Source organism: Parasteatoda tepidariorum, chromosome 9, assembly GCF_982258835.1.
Source record: "Parasteatoda tepidariorum strain Cologne lab strain chromosome 9, Ptep-v5.0, whole genome shotgun sequence".
In the NCBI taxonomy this organism is placed as follows: domain Eukaryota; kingdom Metazoa; phylum Arthropoda; class Arachnida; order Araneae; family Theridiidae; genus Parasteatoda; species Parasteatoda tepidariorum.
In genome coordinates this window covers 27,229,890-27,249,932 of record NC_141763.1, presented here as the reverse complement: position 1 = coordinate 27,249,932, position 20,043 = coordinate 27,229,890, and the positions used below count along the sequence as shown (strand labels likewise).

At 30.0% G+C, this 20,043-nt stretch overlaps 1 protein-coding gene across 1 annotated transcript in view; it reads right to left on the bottom strand.

Annotated features, from left to right (window-relative positions):
* Trpm (transient receptor potential cation channel, subfamily M) overlaps positions 1-20,043 on the bottom strand; it is a 264,967-nt gene that overhangs the window by 217,304 nt on the left and 27,620 nt on the right. The gene's annotated exons all lie outside the window — the stretch shown is intronic.

Here is a 20,043-nt window from a genome sequence, read left to right as displayed (position 1 = left end):
ATCAACTTTTAGCATTCCTTTTGCTATCAATTTCTTAATCCCTGAGAGCTACAAGCGCATTCATAAAGCATAAAACTTCAAACTGGATGGTCAGACTACTACTGCCATTTAATTTATAAGGAGAAATTTCCTCGACACAGTTCTTATAAGTTTTAAAAAAATGTCAATAAGAAAAATTATTTTTGCAGTCAAGGCCTCAGAATACAAGAACTCGGAACAACAAGCAGCATCGCATTTTCCATTGTAAAAGAATATTTTGCGAAAATCTGGGGCTTGATTTATAAACTGGTAAATTAAGCCGGACATTCGTTGATTGTGAAACATCTATGCACCATAAACAACAAGATAGATATAAATAACTCTGTAACAATTTAATCCCTTCAAAAACTATTTTAATATGTCATGTACAGTAAATTTTGCATTTTCTCCTATACCTTCTATATAAAGATTTTTTTTTAGAAACAATATATTAAATTATGTTCAGAAAAATAAAAAGAAGAAGGAAAATTAAAATAATTCATTCAAGAGAATTTTAAAAAAAATGCTACACAATGGAATCATAAAGCTACGTGTTCAAAAATTCCAGAACATTATCAGTGTCGCATTCAACTATGCTACCTGCATCGTCACACGGATAAAACTCTGTAACGTCATTTGCTGAGTCTCACAAAAAATAGTTTTCACTTCCATCTAAAGAATTTATAATTGCACACTTTTTAAAGAGATTTTGCAGTTTAACAAAAAAATTTATATTGGTTTTTTTTAGTGGTAGAATTATACAACCGACAGAATTTTGCTATCTCGCAATGAAAAATAGGGGTTGACTTGTACAACGAGTCAACTTATACACCAGGATGTACGTAATTTAAAATTTCGATCAGAAGCGGCAATTGGCGAACATAGTGACGGCCGGATTTTCCCAGTTCTGAAGCAAAACGTGAATTTTATACGCGTATAAAACACATCTAATCTAATTGATTTATATAAAAAGTTAAAATGCTTTTATTCGTTTATTAAGTTCAGACACGTATTTTCTTATTGAGTTTCAAAAAGCTGGAAACAGAAACATTACTCTCTCTTCAATTTGTAAAGATTCTTAAAAATATAAAACTTTAAATAAAATGCATTACTGAATACATACAATTTAAAGTCTTGAATTGAATTGTATTATCAATACATTATATTGGATTATAGAAGGATAAGTTTTTTTTTCCAAATGAAACAAGTAATATTTTCTTTCGTTGAGTTTTAAAAAACTAGATGCAGAAATATTATTCCTTTTTTTATTTACAAAGATTTAAAATTATCTATTAAGTATGTTTGTAATCACTCTCTGCATCTCTTGTTATTGGAATCGATGATGACTTCGACTAGAAAATGAGGAGCCATTGTTCTGTTCCGTTGATTTTTCTTTTCAGTCTTTTTGCGAATCAAAAAAGATGTTCATGTGCCCATATTTTTTTCATTAATATTACAGAGTTAAATATTTGTATTGTATTACCAACACTTTATATTGGTTTAAAATTGGATTTTTTTTTCAAGATGAGACACGTTTTATTTATTTTATTGAGTTGCGAAAAACTGAAAACAGAAACATTACTCCCTCTTTTATTTGCAGAGATTCAAAATAAAAAATCAGACGTCATTTATCTTTGCAATCAATCTCTGCATTTATTGCTTGTGGAATCGATGATGACTTCGACTGGAAAATGAGGAGCCATTATATTTAGTCTATTTTTTTATTTTCAGTCTATTTGCGGACCAAAACAAAAGTTTTTCTTATATCAATATTTTATTTAGTAATTTCTATTTATTTCTTACAACATATTGAAATAGGAATTTTAATTTTACTGTATATAATATAAAGCTTTCATATAAATTTATTAACCAATATAGTCATATTAATGACTGAAATATTTGTATTGTATTACCAACACTATATTGGCTTGCAATTGTTTTTCTTTTTCAAGTTAAAACGCGTATTATTTCTTTTGAGTTGCGAGAAATTGGAAACAGAAACATTATTCACTGCTTTATTTGCGGAGATTCAAAATAAAAAATCAGACGCCATTTATCTTTGCAATCACTCTTTGCGTCTCTTGCTTGTGGAATTGATGATGACTTCAACTGGAAAATGATGTTATATTTGGTCTATTTTCTTTCGTTTCAGTTTTTTTGCGGACTAAAGAAATTTTATTATGCCAATATTTTATTTATAAATTTCTAATTCTCTTCTGACAACATATTGAAATATGTAAGAACTTTAATTTAGCTATATATAATATAAAGCTTTAATTCAAATTCATTAACCAATATAGTCAAATTAAAGAGTGAAATATTTGTATTGTATTGCCAACACTTTATATTGGCTTATAGTGGTTTTTTATTCAAGGTGCGACACGTATTATTTCTTTTATTGAGTTGCGAAAACTTGAAACAGAAACATTACTCCCTCTTTTATTTGTAGAGATTCCCAATAAAAATCAGGCGCCATTTATCTTTGCATTCACTCTCTGCATCTCTTGCTTGTGGAATCGATGATGACTTCGACCGGAAAATGAGGAGCCATTGTTATGGTTGGTCGATTTTTCTTTTCAGTCTTTTTGCGGACCAAAAAAAAAAAAGTTGTTTTGCTGAGGGGGAAAAAAAGCGCGAATCAGCACTTCTTAAGCGACAAAACACTTTCAGCTATGTCTACATCGATTATTTGTTTTTTAATGCTTTTCATGTAAATGAAAAACTGAGCCGTTCTTAAAATCTTTCAGATAATGTCTTTCTTTGGTTTTGATTTCACTAAAATGGCCCTCTTAAAAATGTTGTCAACAAAATGAAGCGAACTAATCAAATTAATTCCGGTTTGTTCAATAACTTGGAAAAAAATTTTATTAAATTGATTACTAAAATACAAAAAAAAAGAAGAAAAGAATTGAATAGAGAGACATCTTCTAATTGAAGGGATACTTTATATTTTAGAAAGTAATGAGTATGAAGACTTTTTTGTATGCATAGTAAAATAAGTTATTGTTATTTTCTGATAGTGGTTTATAGGATGGTTTAGAGCATAGGTTCCCAAAGTGGTCCAGGTGGACCCCCAGGGGTCCATAGGAGACCACACGGGGGTTCACGTAGACGAGAAAAGAAAACAGGGGTTCACAAGTTGTAAGTGGGGGTCCACGAAAAATTTTCTGGTTTTCATAATAAAGAACAAAAAGTTTGGCTTGTATTTACCTATCAACGTAGGCAGGTAGCATCATTTAGTAGGTAGGTACTCAAAAATATTCGAGACTCAGTTCAAACACAGAATTGAATAGAACAATAGATAATAGTACAGGTGTACACCACATGTCGAGACTTGCAAAGTGCCGTCTGTGCTCCCGCTCGCATTTAAATACCCTGCTTGATGACTTCAAAAATAGATTTGAAGATATTCTGACGATGGAAATACCGCCATGGATCATAACCCCATTTGATGAAACAAAAGAGGCGAATGTGGTATTACAAGAGGAGCTACTTGAGCTCAGCACCAACGAGGAACTGAAGGTGAAATTTAAAAAAGGCTACCAAACATTTTGGCTGCAGGCAGAAATCACCGAAAAATATCCTGGGCTGTGGGAAATTGCGAGAAAATTTTTGATAGCGTTTCCCTCGTCATATCTTGTCGAAAGAAGTTTCAGTGCCGTTACCGACCTGTTAACAAAAAAAAAAGGAGCAGATTGAACATCACAGAACGGGGAGATTTGAGAAGACTTCTTACAAAACTGAAGCCAAATATTCATAATTTGCTGTCAATTCATCAAGTACATCCGTCTCATTAAAAGTATGACTATTTTTTATTGTTGGTTTACATTTCAAGTTCATTGTTAATTTTTTGTGAATTGTTGATTGTTTGTAATAATAAATGTTTATAATTTTGTATAACCACAAGTATTATTTTAATAAATAGGACACAAGAAAATTTGCTATTTTTTTTTCTCTTCTTAACACCACCAATTTAGGGTGATATTTTTTAAGAGTTTTGGGAATACAGTAGAAATGTAGCAGCAGTGGGTTTACCGAAAATAGTAAAACTTTGAAAGTGGTCCACGAGAAAAAAAAGTTTGGGAACCTCTGGTTTAGAGGTTCTATAAGATAGCGAAAGCTTTGATAAAAACATTATTATTATAACTAAATTGTTAAAAAAAAATTTACGTTAAAAAAATTTCACTTTCTAGTAATTAAACATATGATTGAGAGATAGCATTGTTAAAAAATTAAGTATTGTAAAAAATAAACTAAATTAAAAAATCTGATGACGTTTTAACAGGGTCCCCGCGGTCCTTGAAAAGTTTTAGTAATGATAGTAAATTTAGGTTATTACTAGAAAATATTTTTTATTTTAATCTATCACTTAATCGTTAAGTGGTTCAGAAGTTCGAATTTTCATGCATATATACTTTCGTTGGAAAACAATGTTCAGTGGCGGTTACACAGAAATTAAATTATCGACATTTGTTTTATTTTCTTTACCACTTTTTAAAATTTTCAAGGCCCACGGGAACCTTGTTTTTGAATCACAGGTGAAACGCAGCTTCACGTCGCATTTCTTAATCGTATGCTTATTTTATGTACTCTTTTATCAAAAAACAAAAACAGTAAATCAATTACTTTACTTTTAAATTTTCTTTCTGGAGATTCGAAGTATTCATAAACACTATATTATAGTGTTTATGACATTCATTTTATCAATAACGCGACTGCAATATTTCAAAACTACAGTTCTAATAGCAGAAATTATTAATAACTTAGTTCCATCACAATTTCGAAATTATGCTTTCATTAAAGGACCTTTCCACAAAATTTTGCGTTTTCGTCAGTCTACGGCAGTGTTTCCCAATCTTGTGATTTTTGTGTACTTTTTTAAACTTTTTCGTAACGCTGTCTACCACTAATAAAAAAATGGATGTATTTTTTTTAAAAAATATGTTTATTTTTCTTTTTCGGTTCTAAGTTTTGTTAATAAGCCTATTTGCATCAGTAAGAAGGATGATATTGTTTTTGTTGTGATAACAGCTGCTGTAATAATAAAAAATTGCACAAAAGTTAAAAATCACAACTGACTATTAACATCACTGTTAACTCTGCAAAAAATTGCCAATAGAAAAATACGTTTTTGAAATTTTTGTTGTTGCAAGGTATTTCGCATAAGAACACGTACCCCCGCTAAACTGTTCCTGTACTTCTGAATACGCGTACCACACTTTGGGTAACACTGGTCTACGGAGACCGCAGATTGCTATAAAAAAATAGAATAAATCAAAGAAATATATCAAAAAATCTTGGCCAATTGATGTTTAAATCTACTCTGAAAACTATATATTTAACTATTAATCTTCAATTTGGTTTAAAAACAAAAAATACGTGAGTTTTGGAGCTTAATATTATCACTTAAAATGTTCTGAAAATAAAAATATATCGTGTTTCACTTTAAAATTAATGAAAAATACCTGAATTTTCCTACCACTTCCTAATTTTTCGTAAAACGGTGAGGGCTGTTGTAGTCTAAAATTCAATTACACTTTTGTTGCTGTATCATACGATATCACATGACAAAATTCTTCTCTACAGTTAGTATCAATTAAACAGATCTAGTGGTAGCAAGATGCATATTACCATCCAACTATTTTTGCTGGCCAGGGTAGCCTGGTTGGTAGGGCGTTAGGCCCATGTCCAAGAGGTCGTGAGTTCGATCCCCTCGTACTGAATGGTGACTGATACACGTTAAATATGTTAGGCCAGTAAGTCTTTTAAGTTCGTATAAGTTATACCTCTGGGGATACTGAATTGGAGATTGATCATTCTCTGTTTCAGATCAAAATTACGATCTGCGGGTGAATGAATGGGTTTACCTTATAAACGGGCTGCGATGTGTGTGTGGGTGAAGTCGTATTCTTAGCCATAGATGGCGCCTCTGAAAAACAAAAAACTTCCCCTCTGATTTAAATTCGCTTGATTTCACCAAGCGAGTTTGCTGGTATTAGCGAGAGGCATTAGAAACAATGAAAATTTTTTAAGAAAATGTTTTTTCGTGAGAATAACAACTCGTTTAATAAATAAACTTCTTAATAAATTTAAAAACAAATATGGTAGTAAAAATAAGAAAATTTAACTTTGATTTTTATATCCTCTTTTAACCACTCTTTTGATAGATATAGTCTAACCACTTGCATTCAGCTGGTTATGTGCGCGTTAACACGTTATGGACGTCGCCGGTGACCGGCACTGAGTTTGCTCATAGCGCCAAGGGGGTTACCGGTGACCGGGGAAGCCAAGATTATTAGAAAAACATAATTCGAGTAAATTTTTAATGCTTTTAATTTTTTTATATTATTATCGTTACTAAAATAGTTTGTAGAAATTAATGCAATACATAGTAAAAAAATCATTTTGGCCAGACGGGCAAGCCATGTAAAATTAGCGTGGCATTCAACGTGCTAAAGATGACTCAATGTTTTTAATTTAGACACTTTTCCAAAGCTGCAACATAGATACCACCTTAAACAGTTTTTGTCGCTGCCATTTTTTACGCTTATTGAAGAAATATGCTCAGTGATAAATAAATAACCTATAATAAATATAATTTCGAGCAGTGGAAAGCAGAAAACTGTATTTAAGCTTCATAACATAAGTTATTATATCATTAAGTCATGAAGCATCTTTTATAATCATACAATTATTTTCACATTTTCTAATATGTTTTTAAGAGCAGTCTTGTAAACGCTGTTTATCAGAAATCAATGGTCTTGATTGTCATTTGAAAAACGTGGGCAACAAAATAAAATATTAAAATCCAAATCCCCGCCAACTCCTTTCTATTTTATTGTTCGCTGTGTTCGGTTCCTAGCACTTGTTGTTTGCGTGCGGAAATGACGCTCCTGGGAAAAAAAGAAACAAATAAAAATAAAAACAAGAAAATTTCTTTTATCCATTAGAGATGGCCCCAAGTAAAAGTATTTTCAAACAAATGAATGGATGCATACTGCTTAGGGTCACGCGAAGTGAAATGTTTTGTCAAGTATTTGATTAACAAAGTTGCACATGCATAGCTGATCTCTTATGTAAGCTTTCAGAAAGATTGTGTGCTTATGTTTAAAGTTGTAGCACAGTGTGTGTGACTTTTTTTTTAATTTCTTGGATTTATAAAATTTATTTAAAACTAGGAGGCTTCGCCCCCTGCTCGCTGGCGCTCACCAACCCCCGGAACTGCTTTCACAGTTCATTTCGGATTGCTTCGCAATCCAATGCTCGCTTTGCTCGCTCATTGGATACGTTCTTAACGTCTAGTTTTTGTATACTTTTTTGAATACTGAAGTTCCGAAAACTTTTCACTGTAGAAAATTTTAAACCTATACATTTCAATATTAATTTAAAATTGCAAACAGTTCACATATTTTTCTTAATCACACTATTCTAAATTTCAGTTGTTGAGAAAAGTAACTGTTGTAAGTTTTGTTTTAAAGTCTTTCCCTTCAGAGGGCTAAAGCCATGTGTTGTAAAACAATATGAAATAGTAGTCTGCCACTGAATGCCGGATGTAAAGCATCGGCTTTGATGAAGATAATTTTGTATTTTTAATTCTCTTAAGGGCGCCACCTTAATAATATGGAATTTGTAAAATAAATGTATATATTTTTGATTGTTGATGAAGCTCATCATTTTGTGTTTTCATCAGTGTTCAGAAGCAGAACAACTATAAGTTTTTTATTTTATCACAAAAAAATAAAATCTATAAAAAACAAAGAAAAGAGTAAGAAAAATGAGTATAGTCATAGAAAAAGTTAAAATTATAATATAGTATTTGTTAGTTAAAATAAAACTTTTTGTTTAAGTCATTGCTAACAATTCAAATTTCTCCGAGGCAATTCTAAAGTATAAATTAAGGTAGTATTGTTAAGTTGAAACACAATATTTTTAGTTTAGATGTCAACAATACAATTCAATTTTTCACAAAAACGATTGTTTCCATTGTTAAGTTCAATGTCAACAGTTCAATTTTTTTTGAGGCAACTCTTAACCTCTAAATATTATTTTTTTTATGTACACATTTTTAAATGTCAGTATTCAACCACAAAACAACTTAAAGTCCTCAAATTTAGCATGAAGTTGTAAAATGTAATGAAAGAGGGTCATAGCAATAATGAAAGTTGAAGTAAAGTTAGTACTGTAAAATTAAAACAATATTTTTAATCAATGAGCCAAGTTCTTCAAGAAGCATTTGTAGAAGTAGGTTTTTTATTTAAAACTTTTTATAGAATTTCTTTAAGAACACAATTGTTAATTTGGGCATTTGGCGATACAACACTTTTAGAATTGAAGGATTTGTTACGTCAGGCACTCAGGTATCATAATTTTGATCTAGTTGCGCTTCTATGTCATTTTGATTTATGTTGCTAAGTTAACTTTCAAAAAATTCTATGGCTGGCAACAGCATTTTAATTTTTTAAGTTGTTTATTTTTATTTCTTTTAGAATTCGTTATTTTTTTAGCGAAATGTTTTTTAACCTAACAGAATCCTTTGCCGACTGTTTTATCTATGAATGTAGAAAATAAAGTAAATATTTAACTGTTGTGAAAAGAATTTTATTTAGTTGTACAAAGTACTTCAGCCAAAATTTGGGAGCCACGTAAGAGAATTATATATATTAGATCAGAAACACATCATTAAAAGGCAGAATGCTTTGATGTTTTCAAAACAAAGCAAACGTTGCCACCGGCGGAAAAGAAATACAGCCAAAATTTGGGAGCCACGTAAGAGAATTATATATAATAGATTATTTGCCCACCTCAACATGTACTTAAAAATACATGATAATGATATGTTGAATGAAAAATCACACTAAGCTGAAGTGGTAAGATTACTTGATTAAAAAAACTGCATTATCCTTAACACGTTCACGCCGGGGTGACCCATCGGTGGGTCAAGCGAGATTGTCTCATCTTGGTAGCGCACCGGAGTAAAAACTGGTAACAATAAATTTAATTTTTTAGTTTTTTCCGGGTATAATAAAAATCCATAGCTACCAATTGTTTTTAACGGATGCAATTTTTACATTGAATTGCTTCTTCGCCGTCATAAATTTCCTTACAGTGAATTGTTATTGTTGAGAATAGAGAATTAAAAACTAAAACTTACTTTCCTACACAGTTCAATACATTTTCTAATACAGCGATGCGAGCTGCTACAAATTCGATAAAATATTTTTTAAAAAAAGGTAGAAAACTACATCTTAAAATTTGTAGATTCTTGGTTACTTTTGCCGATCTTAAGAAGTTCGTTCGTTCGTTGTAATGGAACTGGGCATTTGAGGCCTTACGGCCCTTTTCCCATTCATCCTGAAATTAAACTAAGAAACATACGTGACAAAAATAAAGTTCGGGGAGTAAAATGGAGTTAGTGAGATAAAAAAGAAAAAATGGCACTTTGCCATTATTAGGTAATGGCAAAATTACAAGCAATAAAAAAGTATATGAAAAAACGGTAAAATTTAAGTACAATGGGAAAATAAACATTAATGAATATTTACAGTTTGGGAATACATACAAAAGGGGGGGGGGCGAGTTAAAAGAATGTGAGGATGTGTGTATATATGGCTCTGTTAAAGTAGAGACCCTGCCGTCCTGGTAATTACCACTCGTAAATTACAGGAATTAGCATATCCCTGATCAGACTATGAGGGGTTGATCTTATCAAGCTCAAATGGCGTAACATACAAGTATCTGAATTATGTCGAAGTAGTGGTGAATAAATCCTCTATAAAACAGAATTACTAAACAAAGAATCGTACATTAAAGGACTACCACTCGAAAATATTTTTCCGCTGTCCGTATAAAGGTCGCACATTTGATAATACTATAAAAGGCTTACAAGAAATAACTAAGAACAACCCTGAAGACTTACTAAATGTAATTCGATTTAACTTGATAGCAGATTTGCTGGATTACCTACTCGCGGTAGCGGGCTCCCAACTCCTTCACCTAAGCTGCACTAATTGCATACCTGCCAACTTTTAATCCCTTCCATTACGTTTCTTCCCAGTGGTATTAAAATGGAATTGAAATTTTCTTTTTAAGCAAAAAAATACGTTGTATTTGAGAAAGCTTAAGCTGACAATCATGATTGTAACACATATTAATATATATGCTTAATTTTCTTAAGAATAGTGGTGATTAAAATCATTTAAAAATTAAGTTTAGAAAAGAGAAAAATAGCATAGATTTACTACCACTTTAAATATAAAATTTTACGCCAAATGCGTAAAAGTTGGCAGGTATGTAATTGGCACCTGAGATTGGCAAAGAATTAAAGGGAAAAACCAAGGAAAGTTGATGACTGGGTAGTCTTTAGCTTAGACAGTTCATATCAGAGATGCCAACTGCTCCGGAAACGTCAAAATAACTAAAAAAACGGTAAATAACTACAGTGTAAATGTATGACTATTTTTGCTTGCATTATAAAAGGTATAGAATGATATGAGTACCAAAAGTTATGAATTATATAAGCCTACGAATTATTTAAAAATAGTGGTAGATAAAAATGTACTAAATTGAATTTAGTAAACTAAGAATCACAATTGATAAACTACCACTTTAAAATATATATTTGCTATCCGGAGCAGGTTGGCATTTCTGGACTGTGGAAGTCGAATAAAGTTGCATATTATATGAATATTTAGATCAGGGCTCGAAAAACAGCCCGTCCTCGACGGTCAAAAATTCTCCGCGGACAACGAATTTCTCGAATCCGACGTCCGCGCGGACGGCCATTTTGTTAATGTTCCTGATACATTTTCAATTTTTGTTATCTTACAAGAGTCTTGTAAGTTACACGGCAGCAAAATGACCCACAATACAGCAACATACTGCGCATATATTGATGTTTTCTCTGTCTGGGAGTACTGCAGCGGTAGAAAGGGGCTTTGCAGCAATAAACTTACAAAAAAACACAATACGTACTGGTCTTAAACAAGAAGCTTTAAAAGCATTTATGAATACCTACCTAAATGGAAAACCCTTTTCAGATTTCTGTTCAGAAACCTCTGTAAATCATTGGCTTGACTGTGGAACTGGCAAACGTCATATTTGATTCATTTAAAGAACGCAGTACTCTCGGATAACTTGACATTCCAGATAACTTGACCCTTGTCATTTAAATTATTTCATAAAAGAAATACTAGGTTACTATTAGTAACCTAGTATTTCTTTTATTACTGTATAATGTAATCCTAGTAACGACTAATTCTTTGTGCAATTTATATAAATGTTTGTAATAAATAGGAGAAAATTATATTTTTATTTATTTAAAAGCGACGGGTTAGTTTCAACGGAGGACGGGTGCATTGTTGGACAAGCTGTCCTCGGGGTCGGGTAAAATTTCTGAGTTTTTTCGAGCCCTGATTTAGATTAATTATATATAGTGGTGAAAAAATAATTTCTAAAATTACGGAAATTCCGCTTTATTTGGTGGAACTTTATAGTCGTTATTAAGTGCACTTCGGAGCTGAAGCAATCATGCACGGCATAAAATTTGAGCGGCTACTATAAGATTTGACAACAGTAATATATAAGAAAACTTTTTTTAAATAAAATTTCTGAAAGATGTATTATATATTCGTTCCTCTGTTTAATGAAGAAAAATTTATAAATTCAAAACCACAAATAGCGTAATTAAAATCTCAACAATTAATTTTAATGACAAAATTACGTATTATCCAACTTGGTAGTCTCAAACTTCAAATGTTAATTATCTCTTAACTCAATCTTACAATTTCCACAAAAATGAAACATTCTTAAACTACAAAACTTAGTATTTATTTTTATCAATTAAGTTCAATATCCTATTAATATTTAGATCTAAAAGCAATTTTAATTTACAATAATTTAATTTACATGAATTATTGGTAGTGCAGTATTAATAAAATTGGTACTTTCAAATGTAATTTTTATTCTCCAATTTATCATTTAAAAAATTTGCCAGAAATTACGACAACATACGATTGCAATTGTCAGAAGCCCGTTATCAAATATTGGTTTATCCCTGCTCGTTTAATAAGCTCTATAGAATCAATTTAGAGTGCTTTAGAAATGTGTATTTAGATATTGATTGTCGTTTCCTGCATCGAGTATTCAACCACTTCATTGCACAGATGAGACTCACAAATTAACTATCAGCTAACTATTATCTAAGTTAACGATCTAAGTACATTATTGCTATTATTTGAAAATTTTAATACTTCATCATTATATTTTATAATCGTCGGACAACAGCCAACACAACTTTGAGTATACGACTGCCACTGTTCAACTCCGTATCCTTGTAATTTTGAACCTAATCCAGAAAAAAAGGAACTTCTGGTATTGAGAAAAATGCGCCTCTGTGGCGGACTTTACGATGGAACTACCCCACCTTCGTGTTATATGGAGAGGAAAACCTACCACAGTTAGCCTGACGGCAAGGAGACTCTAACCCATAATCCGTCTACCACTTGTAGTATTTTACACAGCGCAGTGGTCGGTGCGAGACGGGTGCGAAAATCGTATCAACCAGCCAACAATCGGATTCGAACCCCGATCACCTCATTGAAAGGCGAGAGCTCTATCTTCTGAGCTACTACGGCTCAATGCTTCATTATTCTAACATTTGCTATTGTGAATTCCTGAATTTTCTATAAATTAGTTTTAAAGAAATATATTTTCTGACAATATTTTTTCAGTTAAGCGTTTAAAAATGCTTCTTTAAAAAAAATAATCACTACGTGGGTTTTATTTGAGCTACAGCCGTAGAGTCGCTATTTAAAATGTTCGACCCCAATTCCTGACTTTAGTAAGAGCTCAACTCTGACGTCAGCTTATATTGAATTAAAACTCAAACCAAGTCCCTGGTTATTATATAATTATAGAGTAATGTTAAATAATTATTCATTTCAAATTACGTTTTTTTGTATGGACCGCAAAAACAAAAAAAAAATTATCACCTTGTATAACTTTTGATATAATGATTGTATCTTCACGTTCTAGGATTCAATCTTAATGGTTTGAAGAGGTGACCTCAAATATTCTAATTATTCAGTGCAGACGATATTTTAAGTTACGAAATCAGACATGAAAACGTACTTTCTCTGAATAAACATACCTTCATTGTTGGGCGGACTCGAATTTCTAAACCTAAAAGTAAATAAGGGGTAATCGCAATCTGGAAAATTTAGTCCCAATAGTTAGGTCCCTAGAGCAGTCCAAAGTTTGGACCCCTTGATGTTAATTTTACTTTTTTCTGGTATTTCACCAAACCTCGAAAACTTTTTAAGCGAATTTAAAAGTTTTTCCAAACAATTATAAAAGTTGTTTACCCACAGATAATTCCTTTAAAATAATATTTCTTATTTTATTTAAGAAAAGTCGAAAAAACTTAAACTGCAAGGCTTTTCGTTCATTTTTTAAGCACTACACGACTAGAGTAAAATCCACTGAATGCAAAACAACATTTTGTAATATAATATAATGGTTTAAAAAATGAATTTTGTAAAATATATTTCAAAAAAATATTGGAATTGTGTAAAATAATTATTAACACGTTGACCGGCAAAGTCAAGATTATTAGAAACATAATTCGATTACATTTTTAATATTTTTATATTATTATCATGATGGTTTGAAGAAATTAATGAAATACAGCACACACAAAAATAGTTTTATTTATATACACAGAGATGCCAACTTGCTCCGGACGGAGAAGAAATATTTTCAAGTGGTAGTTTATTAATGTGTGATTCTTGGTTTCATAAATTCAATTTAGTAGACTTTTATCCACCACTATTTCTAAACAATTCGTAGGCTTATATAATTCCCCTCCGATAAAATGCTCCATTGCTCGCTCAAAAGTCTCATCCAAAAAAAAAAAAATTGTTAACCAGTGTTATTAATAAAATATGGTGGAATGTCTTGTTTTTATTTTACCTATTCAAATCAAAATATTTCCTCTTGCATATGCATGTATGTAATACATATTACATACATGCGTATGTAAGCGGAAAAGTTATGTCTACAATTAACGAATAGCAAATAAAAAAAAATAGCTATAGTTAAACAAACGTAGCATCATCATTTTATTATAAAGGTAAAAAAAACATGTATTGTTTATTATCCAATAGTCCAGAACTAAAATATTAAAAAGCTGGGAGCGAACAAAAGTTTGTTTTTATCCCGTCATACGGTAGAATAAACATTTTATTCTTGGGTTAAGAAAATTCTTTTAGGAGAAAATTTTATTCCAATGATATCAATTTTTAAACAAGCAATATTATTGAGTGCAAATAAAAGAAGATTCTTTTAACTTTCAGAGACTGTTCGAAAAAGATCTTTAATTTTTATAAAAATAAGGTTTTGATTTTGAGACTTAATTAAGAGTATTTTGTTATTTTAATGAGGTGACAGAAACGTATTTATGCAACGTTTGCCTTTATAGCTCTAAACTGATAATTAAAGGATCGTCTAAGAGAACTTTCATGAATTATAAAGGCATTATATAGAAAAATATCCCTTTAAAAGTAATAAGAAAAGACTATTACCTGAGTCAGGAATCTTAAACCTGAATTTCGCAGAACCCTAGAGACTTTGAAAGAGTGCAACACTGGCGACTATGAGTTCAAAACGTGGTGGATAATAAAGTTCAATATTTTATTGAAAGTAATTAAAAACTTACTCGAGTATATTTCCTTCAGCTTATTTCTGGTTAGCGATATTTTATTTTTATTTTAAATATAAATAATTTGAAATATAAGTCATAGTGGCAGTTACGAGTGAATAATTAAATATATTATAAATAAAAAAAATGAATTAAGTTTCCGCCACTTTTTACATTTTTAGTCTCCCTAGGTCTCCCTACTATATGCGTAATTAAAGCGCCAAAATTCAGGAAAATTTTAACTTCGATAGCAGAACAAATTCTTAAAGACAATATGCGTGAAGACAATATACGAAAATATTCATAAATATTTTATACATATTTTTTAATTTATGTTTATTGACTAATATTTATTAAAAAATTATTATTTATTTATATTTAATAAGAAACAATACTCCCTCCGTCCCAGTTTGCTGCATTTAGGTTGAAAATTTTGTCCCAAATTATACTCTTACGTTGAAACACAACGAATATGCTTGTTACGTTTAAAAGTAATATGCTTGTGAAAGTGAATATACATAAGTACATACATAAGTATAATTATTAATTTATATTTATCAATTTATGTTTATAAAAAAATACTCTACTTAGATAAATTACAAAATCATCATTTAATAATATTACTTATTAAAAAAAATACTCCCTCAATCGAAAATTAGTTGCTACTTTGAGGTCGAAAATTTTGTTCTAAATTAGTTCTACATTTCAAGTAGGTGTAGTCATAAATAACTTCCAATGCAAGTTAGCCAATCGACACCAGCGAGATTATACTTCTAAAATACATCTTATGTAATTACTGGTGGAAGAGTTCTCACAAAATAGAGTGTGGCTAAAGAGCTTGCGAACCCTGAGTTTTTAAAACTAATTTGGTTTTGATTTAAGAAGGGAAGGAGTGAATGCTCAATAAGTAAATATAGTTAATTGATGGTATAACAGCCGGAAATCTCTGAAAAATGTTTGAACAAAATCATCAGATTCAATAATCAGTACAAAAGTATTCAAATGTAGTAGGTAATTTGGTACAGAGGGAGCATCATTTATTTGCATTTATTGAAAAATGCTTTGCAATAAAAACAATCACAGCAAAGTCATTTGAAATCTTTTCCGTTTATTAATTTGCTATAATTTAAAGTATTGTTGTTTTCGTTAATTATTCATACAATATATCATTAAAAAAAAATCCCGTTATATATACCAGGGGTGGCCAAGCCCCTTAATAGTCGAGCCATTTTTCAAAATTTGAAATTTTTCGCGAGCCGCAATTAAATACGTATTTAAAAGGTATGCAAAAGGTATTAAATTTTTTTTACATATATTATATTTATTGAGAACGGAAAAGTACAAAATATGTGTATTGAATTTAAATATTAAACACATTTATTTTATTTCTCTTGATAATTCTTTAAAATTTAGTGAATAATAGGTGTCAGCACTTCTCAGTAATTCTTTGAGATACTGGTTAGTTAATACTGATTGGTTTTTGGATTTCACGAATTTTAAAGTGAAATAAAATGATACACATAAGTACGTTGTTCCGAATATTGAAATAATTCTACAATCAGCCTTTTTTAATACAGGATACTTCGATTCTGGACATTCTGGTACAAATTTCCAAAATTCAGTAATCGACGTCGACTTATATTTTAATTGTAGAGCTTGATCTTCTGGCATCTCTATTAATTCTAATTCTCCAGCTGCTTTTTGTGTCATAATTATATTGGAAATGAAAAACTCACCTTGAATTGAACTACGTTGCACTTAGTCTTTCATATTTGTTGTCAGTAATTTAAAAGACATTTTGAAACACATACGGAACGATAATAATTTTTTAAAATATAATAGCACTAGAATAAAAAGGGAACTCGGGTACATTTATCGAGAGCCACAAATAATCCTTCAAAGAGCCGCATGTGGCTCGCAAGCAACAGGTTGGTCACCTCTGATCTATACCATACCATTCATTATCTAATTAAGATGTTTGTCTTTTGATAAAATAAGGATGCAGTATTAATTTTGCAAATTTAAGTAACACACAGCTTTGATGTCTTTTTTCTGTTTCTTTCATCAAGAAAACGGCAACCTCAAGAAGTTCCCCAAAGTGAAAAAGTAGAATACCCCTGATTTTAAAAAAAAGATCATTTTCGAACTACTAACTAGTACTACTAACTAGTTTCTGATAATTTAACTTATTTAAAGAGTTTGCAGAATTCTTTTTGCATAAATCTAAATTGATGAGGCGTTGTAAGCATGAGTACCGTTGTGAAAGATGCCGAGACTTCAAAGATATTTTTTTTTCCGATTTTGACAGAAAAATCTAACATTTTTAATGTAAAAAATATGAATTTTTATAGAGATAATTAATAATCTCTGTTGAGCGAGCTAATCAAATGTTTCAATTTTTATTATTTCTCTATTTCGTTAATAAAGAAATAATAAAAATTGTCAGCATAACAAGAACATATTTAAGGGTTTAATTACATCGTTATAACAAAATAATAAAATTAAAATAGCCAAAGGGCATTCGAGTTTAAAAAGCTTTGTAAAAGCATGTACTTATCTTTGAAAATGAACTCAATAAAAGTTAAAAACGTAAAATTTAAAAATGTCATTAACTATTCTCATTATAATTATTAATTATCACAGTAAAAAACTAAAAAGTAATCCAATTTCAAAATGAGAAAAGAATTTTTTTTGTGATTACACTCATCGTTTGTTTTTTCCTTCTTCTTTTGGATTGTCACATTTTTTTGCACATAAATTACTAATTACTAAAAAAATGTGTTTTTTTAATCATTCGTAAATAAATGTTTCAAAAGAAAAATGTGCATAAAAAATAAATTTTTTTATACACATTTATATGTAAAAAAAAAACATTTTTGTGTAAAAAATTACTAAAGCTTTTCAGGAAAAGAAGTAGCCGTTATAAAATAAAAATTAGACCCCATTTACTTCATTTTAAATAATCCCCAAATAAAGAAGCTTTATTGCCAGAATATTTAAAAACCACACAAATATGACTCTTCAACTTTGTTCATGTATAAAAAATGGAATAGAGAATATAATAGTAAAACAAAATAGCGTAAATTTAATTAAAAAAAACTCAAATAAAAAATTGCGTTCTTTCTGATCTTCGGTAAACAAAAAAGAAAATTAATATTTATCCATCTTAAAAGTAATTCATTCTACCAAAACTATTTCCTGTCTAATAATATATTATTTTTTTCAAATAGTTTAAGGTTAGAACTAATCTTTTTAGAGTTACAGTATCTCTTTAGAATTATGGTATCTTTTAGAAATTATTCTATATGGTATATAGTTTAAAACTTGAGTTATATTTTTTTTTAAAAAAAGCTTTTTTTTCCTTAGATTTCCTATATGGAACAAAATTATCTTGAAGTAAATTTTTCTTAGATATCTTACGTCTTTATTTGAGGACAGTTCCTTCTTTTAAAGAAAGAAAAAAAAACAGTTGTATGAATGTTTTATACAGTAAAGAATTAGAAAAAAAAATTCATAGAAAGTTTAAGAATTTAAGATTTATTGTGATGGTCATTTTGTTAATTGCTCATTAGCTACAAGCACATAAGAATCCATAATAAGATAAAAACACAAAGAAAACAAGAAAAGAAACGAAAAAAAAGCTTTTTCATGAAAGAGAAAGAATAAATAGTAAAAACTTTAAACAAAAATTATAATTGTGAATGCAATTTTTGCTGATATAATATCGTATGAGCTAATGATGTGATTAAATTTTTTCGATGTATTTTTTTAAAATTTTCTTGCGATTATTTTTATTTTCCTTAATTATTATTTACATATTTTTATTCTTCAATTGTTTAATATTCTTTTCCCCTGTTTTATTTCGTTTACTGTTTTCGTTGTGTTTTAATCTTACATACATGAATGCACGCATAGTATGATATACGCAAAGATATAAGATGGCCAACCTTCAGCGCTTTTTGGGAAAATTGCTTAAAGTGGTAACTAAGTTTATGCATTAGTGTATGATTTTTTGGTTTTGTGAATTTGATTTAAAGTTAGTTTTCACACCACCACAATTAATTGATTTTAAAATTTATATATAACCCACTTGAGTTATACTAGACCTTTTAACATGTGCCATTATTCGTTGCATTTTTCGTAATCTGTCTAATCTTCTCATTACAACATAAATGGGAAAAGGACCAGACTAGACTTGTGATGAAACTTTCGAATAATTAGTGAAATTATTAAAATATATTGAGCAAATTAATCAGAAAGCTTTATTATTTAATTGTTCAATACACTGTAAAATATAATGCAAAAAATAAAATTCATAGCACTGTGTGCAGATAAATAAGCAGATGTATAAACTTTTCATATACTAGAGTAGACACCAGAGGAAGAAATTTAAAATATGAGTACAATCGCTTCATGAGGAAGACGTTAATTTTATAGGTTTTAGTTTCTCTTTAACACGTTCACGCCGGTAAAAGTGAAAATACTGGTACGGGAAAAGAGAAAATACTGGTAGAAGAATACTGGTCTAATCTTCTCATTACAACATAAATGGGAAAAGGACCAGACTAGACTTGTGATGAAACTTTCGAATAATTAGTGAAATTATTAAAATATATTGAGCAAATTAATCAGAAAGCTTTATTATTTAATTGTTCAATACACTGTAAAATATAATGCAAAAAATAAAATTCATAGCACTGTGTGCAGATAAATTAGCAGATGTATAAACTTTTCATATACTAGAGTAGACACCAGAGGAAAAAATTTAAAATATGAGTACAATCGCTTCATGAGGAAGACGTTAATTTTATAGGTTTTATTTTCTCTTTAACGCGTTCACGCCGGGAAAAGTGAAAATACTGGTACGGGAAAAGAGAAAATACTGGTAGAAGAATACTGGTCTAATCTTCTCATTACAACATAAATGGGAAAAGGACCAGACTAGACTTGTGATGAAACTTTCGAATAATTAGTGAAATTATTAAAATATATTGAGCAAATTAATCAGAAAGCTTTATTAATTAATTGTTCAATACACTGTAAAATATAATGCAAAAAATAAGATTCATAGCACTGTGTGCAGATAAATAAGCAGATGTATAAACTTTTCATATACTAGAGTAGACACCAGAGGAAAAAATTTAAAATATGAGTACAATCGCTTCATGAGGAAGACGTTAATTTTATAGGTTTTATTTTCTCTTTAACACGTTCACGCCGGGAAAAGATAAAATACTGGTAGAAGAACTATTTCAATATTAGATAATATTCGGGAGGAGTTAATCTATTCTCAACAATAACAATTCACTATAAGGAAACTTATCACGACG